At 45.9% G+C, this 14882-nt stretch overlaps 1 long non-coding RNA gene across 1 annotated transcript; it reads right to left on the reverse strand.

Moving 5' to 3' along the window:
• Positions 1-48: 48 nt before the first annotated feature.
• LOC134485662 (uncharacterized) lies at positions 49-10283 on the reverse strand. The gene is made up of 2 exons (XR_010063892.1): positions 9475-10283; positions 49-3700 (listed from the first exon to the last, which is right to left on the reverse strand). It is a non-coding gene; the product is annotated as an uncharacterized LOC134485662 (long non-coding RNA).
• Positions 10284-14882: the final 4599 nt, after the last annotated feature.

Here is a 14882-nt window from a genome sequence, read left to right on the forward strand (position 1 = left end):
GAGGCCCTGCCTTCGGGGAAGAAAGGCCCAGCTTAGACCTCGGCTTTGCCCTGCCCCTTCCTCCCACTCTGTCTGTGCATTCCCATTTCTTGGCTTTCTTTACAACATAACTTGCTTAAACTCATGGTCTCCTGTCCCACAGATAGCCTGTAGGATTTTCACAGACTGCGAGTGTGGTGGTACTGAGCAGGGTAGTTAGTTAGATTTCTTATCTCTGCAGATCAGCTACCCAAACACAAATGCTCACAAAGCTTATGGAGAACATCTCTGAGAGCCAGCCTCATTCCTGAGTCAGCTTATGTAAATTCTGCAGGAATGTTTTAGAGACAGATGGCTCGTGGACAGTGTGACTCCTATAACCAATGAGAGTACATCAGACTTCTTTCCCTTTTTGCTCAGGGATAATGGAGATTTCACCTTTCCCCTTCTGAGGTAGAATTTTTTAAGTGGGAAGAATAGGCCTTTTGGTTATTATCACAAGGGGCTACAATATAACCTATAAGACCTGCACATACTGCAAACATTTCTTTAAATTGTACTGGAAAATGAGCCAACTTCTTACTTAACATCTTTGGAAAGACTTTTGGTAAGCAGTTTTCTAACCCTAGGGATCATCACTGCTGCCCTGTTCCGGGGGGGACAACAGTCTCACTTCCTTATGAGAACCTGGGGGGAAGCTTACTGTATTCCTAATAAGTACAGAACTAGAATAAACGTTCTTCTATTATGAACATAAATCTACCCGTTAGAGTTTTGTGCATGAAATACAAAATGACTTTTTATAGAGAATAACTGCTTTTAAGTCTTTAAAAGGCTTGCTCCGTAAACAATGATGTTGGCAACAGAAACCTTGTAAGACTGCAAACCCTGAGTCGTTGCACCGTAGTGCAAACCTGAGTCGTTGCACCGTAGCGCTTGGTGCCTCTCTGAGAAGGGCGGTGGCAGCTCACTGTCGGGAGTTGCATGCTGCAACTTAGTGGTCAGCGATGAAATAAATGCTTGTAGAACGTTTCCTTCAGTGTGAAGTTTTGTCGTCGAGTTAACTTTTGTCCACATAGACTCTTCTCACCGCATTCTACCTCATCTCAGGGGGCACTGAACTCGGGGAGGGGAAATTGGTGAACAGAGGAACAAGAATGTGGTAAAGGCCGGGGCAGTGGACAAAGGGAAGACACGATGGGCCTCTGGTATGTGTTCTAAGTAGCTGGTATAGGAAACTGAGCAGGGAAACAAGTGGAAAGTATAGCAGTGTGTGGCTGCAGTGAAGGCTTGTTTCCAGAGAAGTGGATTAGCATTCCAGACAAGGATGTGGCATGCGAAGGACATGTAGAAAGAGCTGGCACGCTTGGTTCGTCTGAGCTCAGGGTAAGCAGACAGGAGAACTAGACTGGCATTGCTTCACCTGCTGAGGGGTTGCCCTACACAAAAAGACATATTAGAAGTGTGGAAGTGGAATTGAGCCATAGGGGAGGGGGCAGTAAACAGACCAGTTTCAAGAAAGGTGATCAGAGGTTCCAGATAAGAGGAACTTACTCAAGTATGCTGCCAGCACTCTACAAACAAAGAGATTTGCTCTGAGGTACAAAAGAGTCTCAAACATGGTCCAAAGTCACAGAGCAAAAGGATATCGGAATCAAGATTTGAGCCAGACAGTTTGGCTTCAGGGTTTGGTTTTGACGTTTTAATTTTTCAGGTAAGTATATGAACTGATGGATTTCATCATGGCATCTGCATACATGAATCGCTGTAATTTGTTGTCTCTTGTTCCTCTCCCTTGGGGTGTGTTTTTGTGTACCACCAACCCATCAAATAAAATAAGGACTACAAAGTGTATTTTGAGTTTAGCATGTTTAGAAAGTCATTGTAGAGAGCTGAGCACACAGGCACGATCACTGCAGGTGCAGGATTGACCCACTGCAGGGGAGACCCATTCCTGCCCTCTAGAGCAGCTGTCTTGGTCATTGTGACGCTGAACTTCATTGCCTGTTTTACTAAAATGCCTCATGGTGTCATGTTTTAGAAGTATTTGACACATTGACGCATGCCTGGTTATTTTAATGTCTAACAATGGTTCCTGAGCTTCCCGAGAACTCTTTGTAAAACAGGTGAACGTGTCTTTACTCCAGGAAAGATGTGTCCCATCCATCTCTGGCCAGGCAGGGCCACAGCACTGTTCATGAAATCATGGTGGGCCGTGGTCTTTCAGTTCACTCTAGGTGCATAACACAGAACTCAAAAGTTAGGTGCCCAGAGTCCTTGAAAGCTGCAGTGAGTAGGAGGAGATCTACAGTCTGAACCTTACTCTTCAAAAGCTACTGTGCGCATGAAACAGCCCTGTCAGATATTTTCTTAAATATTCAGAGATCTGGTTCTGGTGAAATAACTTTTATTTTCAGTTTTAGTTACTTAATCACGTCTAAGGAGTTCAAAAATATTTGTAAGTTTTCTTCAAATGCAAGAAACAAAGTAGATGAACCAGGCCAGCAGTTTGGCTTAGTGAGTAAAAACGCTCACCACTAAGACTGCCAACGTGAGTTCAGTCCCTGGACTCTCAAAGTGCAAGGAGTGAGGAGGGACTCCCACATGTCTTCTGACTACACACGTGCAGTGGCACATACATACACATACAATAAACAAATATTTACAAAAATTTACAAAGTTGATACTTTCTGTGCGCATAGGATTTAATAAGACACACAGTAAAACCCTTCACAATTTCGTGAGGCTCAGCAGGATGCAGGAGGTCAGGGCTGTAGAGATGATGCTGTGTGGTAATTGCTTATTAGCCCACCAGACGCCAACTACCCTATGTGATGACGGCTGGTTTTGTATGACTTGGAGGTTGACTAAGCAAGTTGAATCCTCCATCACTCACTGACTGGGTCTCTAGGTGTGGACAAAACATCCCCCCGGTTCTTCCTCATGGTCATCCCCCCGGTTCTTCCTCATGGTCCATTTTAGCCTTTCCTTCCAGCCCACCTCCAGTCCCTTGTGACTCATACCAACCTACAGAGGAGCTGTCTACCTAGGGCCTCACCACCACTACACATGGCTGGAATTCTGGGATTCCACAGCAGCCACCTTTTCCAGGACCCAAAGCAGGCAATACCATCCAAAGACCAGAACATCCAACCAGCAAGGACGAGGACAGACATCTGCCAGGGAACAGCACTTCAGAAGTCAAAACTCCAGCCCAGTACAAAATAATGGAACAAGAGCAGCTAAGACTACGCCTCTCCAGAAGCCGGCAACTGTTAGGCCCCGAGAAGGGGAATTTATTAACCACCACAAACTTTTTTATTTCAAGTGCCATGTTTTAGCTTTGAAGAATTGGAATTCTGACTTTGACTTTGTAACATACACCGAGGTCCTGGGCATTTTACACATCTATTATAATTTCATACCTTTTGTTGTTTGCTTGCCTAAAGTCGCATAGGAAGCTCCTTGAATACTTAGGTAAGAGTCTAGGGCTGCGAGATCACACCATCCTCTCGCTGACCCGGGATGATGCAGGCATGTGTGTCCTCAGTGTTGGGTTCCTGCTAGCACGCTGGTTTTGAAAGCTACATATGTTCACAGTATTCGTTTGCACTCTCTGCCGTCCATCCCTTTGGTCCTGGGATGGCGTTTGCCAGTTTTCACCCCTGGCATGTGTTGCATCTGCGCTCCTTGTCCAGTCTCAGCGTTATTTCAGTATTTTCTGTATCCGATTCACCAGGAAGTTAACAAAGAGAAAAGGAAAGAGTGACTGCCCGGCTCCCTGTGCCCTTGTCCATCCTTGGTCCTCCCCCTCCTATTCCATTTCTTGGTGCTGTTTTTATTGATAGAACTCGGCTGCTGCTTCTGTGAGAGCTTTGAAATTTACCATGCTTTATAGTTACTATTTTTAGTGGTGGTTTATTTTTAATTGGTTTTTATAATGTTTTCTCCCTTTTTTTAACTTAGTATTTTAGTGAACAGTGATAAACTCCTCTTTAAGGAAGCCCTTTAGATGCAGATACCCCCACTCTTTAAAAGGGGAAAAAATATCTATAGGAGGGAACATAGAAGCAAAATTTAGAATAGTGACGGAAAGAACAGCCATTCAGAGCCTGCCCCACATGTGGCCCATATATATACAGCCACCAAAACTAGATACGATTGATGAAGCTAGAAAATGCATGCTGAAAGGGACCAGATATAGATGTCTCCTGAGAGACACATCCAGAGCATGTCCAATACAGAGGTCAATGCTAGCAGCAAACCACTGAACTGAGAATAGGACCCCCTTGGGAGGAATTAGAGGAAGGATTGAAAGAGTTGAAGGAGCTTGCAACCCCTTCAACAATGCCAACCAACCAGAGCTTCCAGGGACTAAACCACTACCGAAAGACTGACTATACATGGACTGAAGCCAGGGCTCCAACTGCATTTGTAGCAGAGAATAGCCTTGTTGGGGCACCAGTGGAAGGGGAAGCCCTTGACTCTGCCAAGGTTGGACCCCCAGTGCAGGGGAATAGGGGGGGCAGTAAAAGGGATGGATGGGGGACCTGTATGGGGGAAGGGGAGGGGATGGGGACTTATGGACAGGAAACCGGGAAAGGGAATAATATTTGAAATGTAAATAAAGAAATATAACTAATAAAAAAAAGAAAAAAAAAGGAAGCACTTTAAAGAAAAAAAAATGTGTGTGGGACAAGAACTCAAGACAGCAAGGTGTCCCTGGTTTTCTACGGTGAGAGCTTCAGCCATTGCATGTGTGCTGGTAATTCTCAAATTCACTTCTCTCAGACCTGAGTTTGGAGACTCTGCACCCCCATTTCGCTGCCTGTTGGCTATCTGTTTCTAGGGTTCCATAAGTAAGTTAATTATAGCAAAAGTGTTTACCACATTGGTCTTTTTTTTTTTTTTTTTTGGTTCTTTTTTTCGGAGCTGGGGACCGAACCCAGGGCCTTGCGCTTCCTAGGCAAGCGTTCTACCACTGAGCTAAATCCCCAACCCCACCACATTGGTCTTGAAGATAAGCCTAACCAGCTTCCTTTACCCGCTCCATTGTCAGATCATGAGCTGCATCTGACGCCCCCTTGTTTGCCAGCCTCCAGCTCAACTGTTAACCAAACTGTTTTTCATAACTTACAACCATTTCCTGTCCATCTCTTCCTTTCCCAACGTTTTGCCTTGGTTTAAGCATTTGATAACGTTAGCATAGGCACTGCCATGGGCTCTTTACTGCTTTTCTTACACATCTCCTAGAACTGCTCCAAAAGGATTAACTACAGGACCTCACTTTCTGTAGAGTGAAGGGTTACCTACTCTGGGTCATACCCCAGTGTCCGTACTTTCTGGACTCCTCCCTGCACTGCGAATACTGAGTCACACCACAGGTGCTTGTAACCGAGCCTTTGCCCCTGTCTTAGCTCACTAAATTCCTTTGCTGTAACTTCTTCCTATCCTTTTGGTTTCATACAGCCCACCTCATAATGAGGCCCCCACCTCTGTCCTGAGGACAACCTTGAACTCCTAATCCTCTTGCTTGCACCTCCCAAGTGCTGGAATGACATGTGCCTTCATTCCTGATCTATCCCTTTAAGTCCGCTAAAGCTCTCATCTCTCACAGCTCCAGTGTCACCAGAATGAAGCATTCTCACATTCTCACACTTTCCCACAGGCTTAGGAGAAACTATAGTTTCATCCTCCACAGTAGTGTGCTCACATCTATAGAATATGGAACTCAAATATCTGTTGATGTGTACTTTGTGTCCTTAAATGTGTGCCTTGTGAGAACCCTACAGGAGAAACCAACTGTTACTCAAGCAGTTGAATCCTTGGCACCCAGTACTGTGTCTGATTCTCGGGACACACTAGCATGTATTTGCAGGGCCAGCACACTGAATTATAAAATTATATGCACACTTTGGGGGAAATAATTTTGAATGAAAGGTACTAAAAATAATTGGACCAGGGGAGAAGTGCATGAAAGAAACCAGAACAAAATAGCAGTAAAGTGAATGTATAGTGAGCACCTTGGAGGAGGACGTTAGCAAGCGATTGAAACGATTGAAAGGTAAGTAGAGAAGAGCAGGAATGGGCAGACCAGGAGGAAAACAACACAGGCAATCGGCTGGTCTGTCAGAAGCCTTCCAGGGAACCATCACATTTAGGGGTTTTACGTTGAACAGCTACTTTAGTGAACCTTAATATCAGCAAATCATATCACCGCTGCTTTTATTTATCTGAAAAGGTGACTCCAGTGATAAGTGACTTGGGCAGTGTATCATATAATGTAAATGTTTCCGTGATAGGAGGTTTAAGGCTTATCACTGGGCTCGATGGTAGAACCCACGTGCCAAGCAGTTTTTCCCTTGGTTGTATAGGTGCACAGTGAGGCCATTGGACCAGAGTAAGACGCACACTTTTATATCCTTTTCTGGAACGGTGTTGTAAAATGGACATTACTGCAGCGGGACACAGAGTTGTATGGACTGCAACAGAGACGTTGCTTCTAACAAATGTGTCATGTGAATCAGTAGAAAAAAAACAGAACTGTGAGTCAAAAGGCATTACTTCTAGGTCTAGTTCGATGGCCTAGCAGTAGGTGAATTATAGAGTACCACGTGCCTCAGTTTCCACACAGGGAATGAGAATTACAATCTCTTCCCATTCGTGGACTCTGAGATTAAAATGCAGTCCTGGATAGCGAGCTTTACAACCTTGAAGCAATCTGTAAGTACACAATGAATCACCTTGGCTATGATAGATGATCAAGAAGAACACAGCTGCATGGCACAGACACCGCACCTGGCACAGGTAAGAGCAAGGTTTGGAATTCTAGCCCAGCCTCGGGCCACATGGTGAGACCCTGTCTTGATATACTGAGCACTGGTGGTGTAGCCCCTTATCATCCACGCAGTCCTGACTTTGATCCTAGTACTTGATCAAAAGATCTGTGTGGTCTGAGCTTTCTTGCCTGTTTCCTCCGGACACCCTCCTCACTCTTGGTCTTGAAGAAGGGTGTTCTGGTTGTTTGCTCAGATAAGTTCACATCTAAAACCATAAGTATTCCCAGCAGAGGGCAGCAAAACTCCAAAGTCTGCTGCTTTCTCAACAGGGAGAAACCACTCTGCAGTAGAGAACAGTGACAGTTGAGCGTATGGGTTGATCTTCCAGAAGACCCAGGTTTCAGCATCCATAGCAGATCACAACTGTCTCCAGATTCTGGGGCTCTGACACCTTTTGGCCCCCAAGGGTACCAGTCAAAAACACTAAAAAAAAAAAAATCTGTGCATGGTGGCACATGTAACACCCAGCAGTCAGGAGGCAGGGGAAGGTGGATTTCTAAGTTCTGGAACAGTCTGGTCTACAGAGTGAGTTCTAGGACAGCTACACAGAGAGATTCCATCTTGCAAAGAAAATGTTAAAAGGCTGGTGTTTAGATGGCCTCCCTGACCAGGCTTTGAACCCTACCCATCTGTCTGTCTCCCCAGCCTTGTGATTAGAAGCTTGGGTAATCAGCTTTTACACAAGTGTATCCTGGAGATCAGACTCAGGTCCTCAGGCGTGAGCAGCAAGCACTTTACTGAGTGCTTTAGCTTCTCACCAGCACCGCCCCACCCCCACCCCACCCCATTCCCCGGTTCCACACTTTTCCATCCAGTGTTGGAGATCCAGTCCAGGGTCCTGTGCATTCTGGGCAAGCACTCCAACACCGCACCCTACCTGAGCCTTGTAGATGTAACTTAACACTTAGCTTTGTTTAGTTTTAGTTTCATCTGGGGTTTTCTGAGGCAGGGTCTCACTTTGTAACACTGGCCATCCTGGACCTCCTTATGTAAACCAGGCTGGCTGCCTCTGCATTCTGAGTGCTGGGCATCTGCCCCATGCCTGGTTCAGTTTTTTTAAATTTTTTTTTTTGTAGGACATTGAGATGCTCAGCCCTGATTTTTCTAAACCATGATGCCTCCTTGAGTCCAAAGGATAATTCCCAGTGGCATATGTGCATATTGGTGCTGTCATGGTGTCGCTGTCATACAGAGAAATTAACTTAAAAATATTCTTGTGCTTTTAAACTTTAATCAGTCATCTTGAGTATCGTAAACAACAGACATTTGAACTGTTCTCAGTAGTATAAAATTTACTTTCACAGAAATGCTGTCATTTGATCTTCAATGGGGCCCTACGGGCTGCTTTTTTTCCTGTTTTATAGATAAATTTTCTCATCTGTTCTCAGAATAGTTGTTATCTGTTTGAGGAAAAAAGTTCAGGGAGAAGCCTTATATGTCAAGAGGACCCGAGGGGTGAGTAATTTCCTTCTCATAATAAGTAACGTAAGGGCCGACTTTGAGCGTCATGGTTTTCTGCCGGCTGTTTTGAGAGACAGGATTGGAAGGCTGTCAGGCAGCTTCTTGATTCCTTCTGCCTTGCCTGTTCATTTCTGGGTTTGCTCTTATGAAAAATACTGCCCTGGTTTCCACTCCACCCCCATGTCAGAATCTTCTTTCCATTTCGGATAAACCTCTTCCTGTTCTTGAGAATTTCATCACATTCTTGGCGTGATCTAACCAACATCCCCATGCTGGCAGCAGAGAGGATATAGGCTGTTATTGGCTGGCTGAATGTTCTCCCGAGCACAGAATAAGTCACTCAATCCTTAATTTCAACTCTATCTTTGGGAAAGATATACACACTCCTCAGACTTTGTTTATTCATAAGTCCCCTTCCCCCCTACCCCATCCTGAGATGAGCAAATATGCAAGTTGGGGATAGTGTGAAAGGGAATCATATGAGCTGATGAGCTGCGTGTCTTTGCTGTTTCGAATGTTGCTTTTAATTCTTCACTCTGTAATGACATCGCCTCACAGTGCCTTCCCTAGGAATAGTGAGGACGCCACCTGGACTGGATGGTGAAACCCAGTGAACACATCAGCCTTTCTCTCTCCTCTGGGCAGCACGTGATGCTAATGACCAAATCTGCCTGGACACACTCCCTGCTTCCCTTCGGTTTCCATGCACTGTTTTGTTTTGCTTTGTGATTGTTGTTTTCTACTTAGCCATGGATCATCCGCATCCTTTGCGGGCTCCTCTTCCCTTGTAAGCTCCCACAGTGTTACCGCTAGATATCCTGTGCTGTGCCAGCCCCTTCCCTTCATAGCCCCCAGGGAAGTCAAGCTCTCCTGCGGCACTATGGGACCTACGTATCAATAGTAACTCCCCAGAGTTCCACATCTACACATTCAGCTGCCACCCAGGACCCCATTTGGGAATTCTGAAGCTTTATTAGCCAACTTGTTCCCCCAAAGCTATTCTTCCTATAGTGCTATTCACCCAATTATATGCTACCCCGGCTTACCTAGTAGCCTGGGATTCACCCTTGATTAGTCTCCAGATCCCAGCAGCCCCAAGTCCAACAAGACACCCTCCTCGAGCACCCACATCTCCCACTCTCGCTGTTGCCATCTGGTCTGTGTGTGCACTGTCTCCACGCACTTTGGGTCCTACCTTCTGTCAGCCTCTTGCCTGCTGTTTTTCTCTGCTTGCTTTCCATTAGCCATCAAGATGTCATTTTCATAACTGATAAGTCCATCTCTCACTTACAGCCCTTTGGCTTCAAACTGTGCTCTGGAGCTTGTCTGAGGCTAGCAGCTCACAGCCCCTCAGTAGCAGAACTGTGCCGCAGCTGGACTACACCTCACTTCCTCTTCTAGAACTTCACAAATGCTCCTTCCTTTCCCTGACACATTCTACTGCAGGGCCTCAAATGTATCCAGACTGAATGCTAGTCTCACAGTGGCACTGATCCGGATCAGAACTGAACCCGGACACTGAATTTTTAAGTAATTCTATGTTAAGATCATAATTTAAACTGGGTATGGTGATATATGCCAGTAATTCCAGTAGTTGAGAGGCAGGGGGTTTGCTGGATTGCAGCTAGCTTGGGGTACATAAGCAAATCCTGACTCAAAATAAAAGAAGGAAAGAAAGAAAAAAAGAAAGAGAGAAAGGAAGAAAGAAAGAAAGAAAGAAAGAAAGAAAGAAAGAAAGAAAGAAAGAAGGAAGAAATGGAAAGGACCCCACCACCACCCACTGCAATACACATGGAAATGTATTTAAACAGGCTAACTCAGGATTGACGTTAGCACAGCTGAATGCAGCCTGGGAGGTGTTTTTAAATTATACTTGAAGGTATCCTTGTTACTCATCATGACATTTTATCTTGGGAATTTTTCTTCTTTCCAGCCAGCTTCTACCCGCCTGCTCGCCTCCCCGCCCTTACCCCCTTGCCCTACACTTAGCCCTACATGGATCCGGTTTGCATGCTGTGGTAGCTGCTGCGAGGCTGTGGTTTATTAGGCTCAGACTGCAACAGGAAGGCACTGAATCGAAAGCAAAGGGGAGGAAGCACAAACCGATACCCACCACAAAGCTGCTGAATGCCCAGCGTGACCCAAGATGCACCCTCTGCTGAGGGAGCAAGCAGCCACAGAGCTTTATAAACCATCACCCTGATCTACTTCCCTCGTGCGGCCCCCCCTGGGTCACCATGAGGATCTCTAAGTGCCAGCCTTAAGAGGTAGTGGAAACAAGAAGTCACTGACTGGTCAGGGGGACAGGGGCTAGAGAAATGGCTACATGGTTAAGATCACTCTTGCAGAGGGCTGGCATCCACATCTTGGCCACAGCTATCTGTAACTCCAGTTTCAGGTGATCCAACATCCTCTTCTGGCCTCTTTATAGTACACAGGCACCTAGAACGTGTGTGTGAAAACCCTTATACATATAAAATATTAAAAAAAAAAGAAAAGAAAAAAGCTCCAAAGATAGAGACACTAAGGGATGGCTTCTGAAGGGAATGACTATGGACCAACCATTCATCTCTAATATCCTATTCTAGCCCAGCCCTGAGTTCAATCCAGCCCTGAGTATGAAAATCTGGGGAAAGTATTGGTTAATATTTCTCTGCCTGTGTCGCCGGTGTATCTTTGCTGTCTGTGAGCCTAGAAGGCTGTTTCTAGCTGTCTCTAGTGATGCACAGACTCTTTATTGGGTTTCATGACTAACAGGAACTCCCTGTTGAACATGTTCCTCTGTGTGCTACACTATGCACTAGGTGAGAACACTTATTTCCAGGTCCCTACTTCAGTGCAGAGAGAAGAGAAATGGGGGAATCAAAAAACATTTTGCCTCCGATTTTGCATTTTTTTCTTCTTTGCTCAGTAATCCCAGAGCCTGGATTATACAGGAGGGCATGAAAGGTATGGAGTGTATAACTTTAAGCACAAGGAAGGCTGGGAAATCCCCAGGGCACAGCCTCCGGTGTCTTAGAATAATCTTCCCTGGACTCGCTACCTCAAAATCTGGGAGATGAGAGCTGGCCTCTGCTTTTGAAGAGTCAGAACTGGGAGAATTGGAACAACCTTCTCCGTGTGGAGGGAAGGTTGCTTTGCTTGGCTAGAAGTGGGCTCTTGAGTCTTCACAGGGTGCCAAGCTCACACTTCAGAGAACAGAACAGGAAGTGCTGTTCACGCAGCTGGGAGGAGAGCTTGCTTGTGCCTGAGCCTGTTAGCCTGTTAAGTTCCCCACGCACCCTTTGACCCAGTCAGAGCCCACTTGAGGCTCACTGGGGAAGAGAGATGGGGTGTGCCCTGGGGTTTCTTCCCTTAGCTCCAAAGTGGGGCACATTCAGCTTCAGTCTCTGACCAAGACTGCTCAATCTTGAGACTAACGTGGAGACATCTGGGACATGGCAGTGGGAGGTAAGGGAGACATTTTTGGAGAAACGGGCTTGCTTTTCTAGCACAGCCTCTTTACAAGCGGTAGAGACGTCTCGGTTTTAGCAAATTTGACACCAGTGAGTTAGAAAGGCTCTAATAAATGAAAGAACAGAGTCTGTAGTCAGATAAATGTTTGAAACTCCCTTTCCCTTCCCCTTGCTTCCTCCTTCTCTCTTCCTGCTCCTCAGGGCTCTCTTCTGTCTTCCCGCCTTCCCATCAGGGAAGAAGGGACTGGGACTGGGAGGCACCTTGGAGCACAGACAACTCAGCAAGCCCCAGTCGGGGTGTGTGCCTAGGGTTTGCCCACTTCTGCAGTAGTCAAGAACATTCCTCAGGCGGTGTGTAAGAATTAGGAGTGCTCCAAGCTGCAGCAGTTGGGTGACTGTTTCTGTCACAGATTGTGACCAGATGAGTCCGTTGCATTCTTTAGAAAAGAAAAATGCGTAAGAGAACAGAGCACTCCTGAGCTGCTCATGGAGGGAAGGGCTTGGGTGCTGTGTATGAGCAGTAAAGAATAGATTTTACTCTTTGTTTTTTAAAGATTTTTTTGTTTAGTGTGTGTGTGTGTGTGTGTGTGTGTGTGTGTGTGTGTGTGTGTGCAGTACATACATGAATTGCCAGCAGAGGTCAGAAGAGGGCATGAGATCCACTGGAATGGGTATCACAGGCAGGTTGATCCATCTGATATGGGTGCTTGGGGAACAGAACCTGGGTCCTTTGTAAAAGCAGCAAGATGGGGCTGGGGAGATGGCTCAATGGTTAAAAGCACTGTCTTCTCTTCCAAAGCACCAGAGTTCAATTCCCAGCACCCACATGGCAGCTCACAATGGTCTGTAAATACAGTTCCAAGGGATCTAAGACCCTCACACCAATGCATTTAAAATAAATTAAATTTAAGAAAAAGCAGCAAGCACTCTTAACTGATGAGTCATCTTTTCAACCCCTCTGCATTTCTTTTCTTTTCTTTTTTAAATGGGAGAGGTTCATCTTTCCTCTCTTGACCTCTTAACAAACAAGTCACCTCTTACCTCAGGTTTGATGCTCTCATCTGGCGGGGGCAGGGATGGTTGAGTTTCTATTAAAACCATATGCCCCAATGTGGCTTTTACAAATGTTAAAATTACACGTGACCTTTACACGTGTTATATTTCTAGCTCTTACCATCTAGTAACTGTACAGATGAGTAAGCCCTCGTCACAGCTGTTTTGTCTCTTCTGCCCAGTGTCACACGGCTGTCAGAAGAAGACAGGCATTGCTGGGGAAGAGGCTAAGACATGGAAGGAAGAGACTCATTGTGATGCGATTTGTGTCTGGACACGCTCTGAGCTTTTAAGGGATGGTGTGTGTGTGTGTGTGTGTGTGTGTGTGTGTGTGTGTGTGTGATTGTGTGTCTGTGTCTGACTAGACACAATGAGGCAATGAGACAGAATAATACCATTATATTCTTTAACTTGTCCTGTGTTCTTGTGTGCTGCATACATTGGGTCGGGGCACACACCCATACAATGCATCTCTGGCCAGAGGAGGATGTCCTTCAGTATTACTCTCTTCCTTGTTATTTTAGGACAGTCCTACTGAGCTCATCATGTTGTTAGGCAGGCCAGCCAGGGCCAGATCTTGGGATCTTTTCTGTCTCCACTCCCCAATGCTCAGGTTACAAGCGTGTTCAGGCACACCCTGCTTTTTTTGTTTGTTTGTTTTGGTTTTTGATTTGGTTTGGTTTGGCTTTCTGAGAAAGGGTTTCTGTGTGTAGCCCTGGCTGTCCCTATCCCAGATCTCTCTCTCTCTCTCTCTCTCTCTCTCTCTCTCTCTCTCTCTCTCTCCTCTTTTTCTCCCCCTCGTCCCCCTCCCCCCAGACCAGGCTGGCTTCAAACTCAGAGGTCCACCTGCCTCAGCCTCCTGAATGCTGGGATTAAAGGTATGAGCCACCATGCTGGGCTCCATGCCTTGCTTTTTTTTTTTTTTAATTAACTGAGTATTTAATTAATTGAGTATTTCTTATTTACATTTCAAATGTTATTCCCTTTCCCGGTTTCCGGGCAAACATCCCCCTAACCCCTCCCCCTCCCCCTCTATATGGGTGTTCCCCTCCCCATCCTCCCCCCATTACTGCCCTCCCCCCAACAATTACGTTCACTTGGGGTTCAGTCTTGGCAGGACCAAGGGCTTCCCCTTCCATTGGTGCTCTTACTGGGCCATTCATTGCTACCTATGAGATCAGAGTCCAGGGTCAGTCCATGTATAGTCCTTAGGTAGTGGCTTAGTCCCTGGACGCTCTGGTTGCTTAGCATTGTTGTTCATATGGGGTCTCGAACCCCTTCAAGCTCTTTCAGTCCTTTTTCTGATTCCTTCAACGGGGGTCCTGTTCTCAGTTCAGTGGTTTGCTGCTGGCATTCGCCTCTGTATTTGCTGTATTCTGGCTGTGTCTCTCAGGAGAGATCTACATCTGGCTCCTGTCTGCCTGCACTTCTTTGCTTCATCCATGTTGTCTAATTGGATGGCTGTATATGTATGGGCCACATGTGGGGCAGGCTCTGAATGGGTGTTCCTTCTGCCTCTGTTTTAATCTTTGCCTCTCTATTCCCTCCCAAGGGTATTCTTGTTCCCCTTCTAAAGAAGGAGTGAAGCATTCACATTTTGATCATCCGTCTTGAGTTTCATGTGTTCTGTGCATCTAGGGTAATTCAAGCATTTCATGCCTTGCTTTTTATGTGGGTGCTGGGAAGTTCAAACTCAGACACACACACACACCACCCCCCATGCTTATACAGGAAGTTGTTACTCACCGAGCTATCCTCCCAGCTTCTTTTTCCTGTATTCTTATTTTTGTAATTGTTAATTGAAATAAACAAACATGTTGTCTTAATTACCCTTGGGTCTCTATGAAGAAACACCATGGCCAGGGCAACTGATGACAGCATTTAGTTGGGGGCTTGTTTATAATTTCAGAGGGTGAGGCCCTGACAATCAGAGCAGGAAGACAACCAGGCCTGGCATTGGAGCAGTAGCAGAGACCTCACATCTGATCCACAAGTTTTACGTAGAAGAAGAGAGAGATTGGGCCTGGCATGGGCTTTTTAAACCTCAAAGCCCAGCCCCAGGGGCATACCTCCTCTAACAAGCCACACCTCCTAA

This window comes from Rattus norvegicus, chromosome 2 (genome assembly GCF_036323735.1).
Source record: "Rattus norvegicus strain BN/NHsdMcwi chromosome 2, GRCr8, whole genome shotgun sequence".
NCBI classification, from domain to species: domain Eukaryota; kingdom Metazoa; phylum Chordata; class Mammalia; order Rodentia; family Muridae; genus Rattus; species Rattus norvegicus.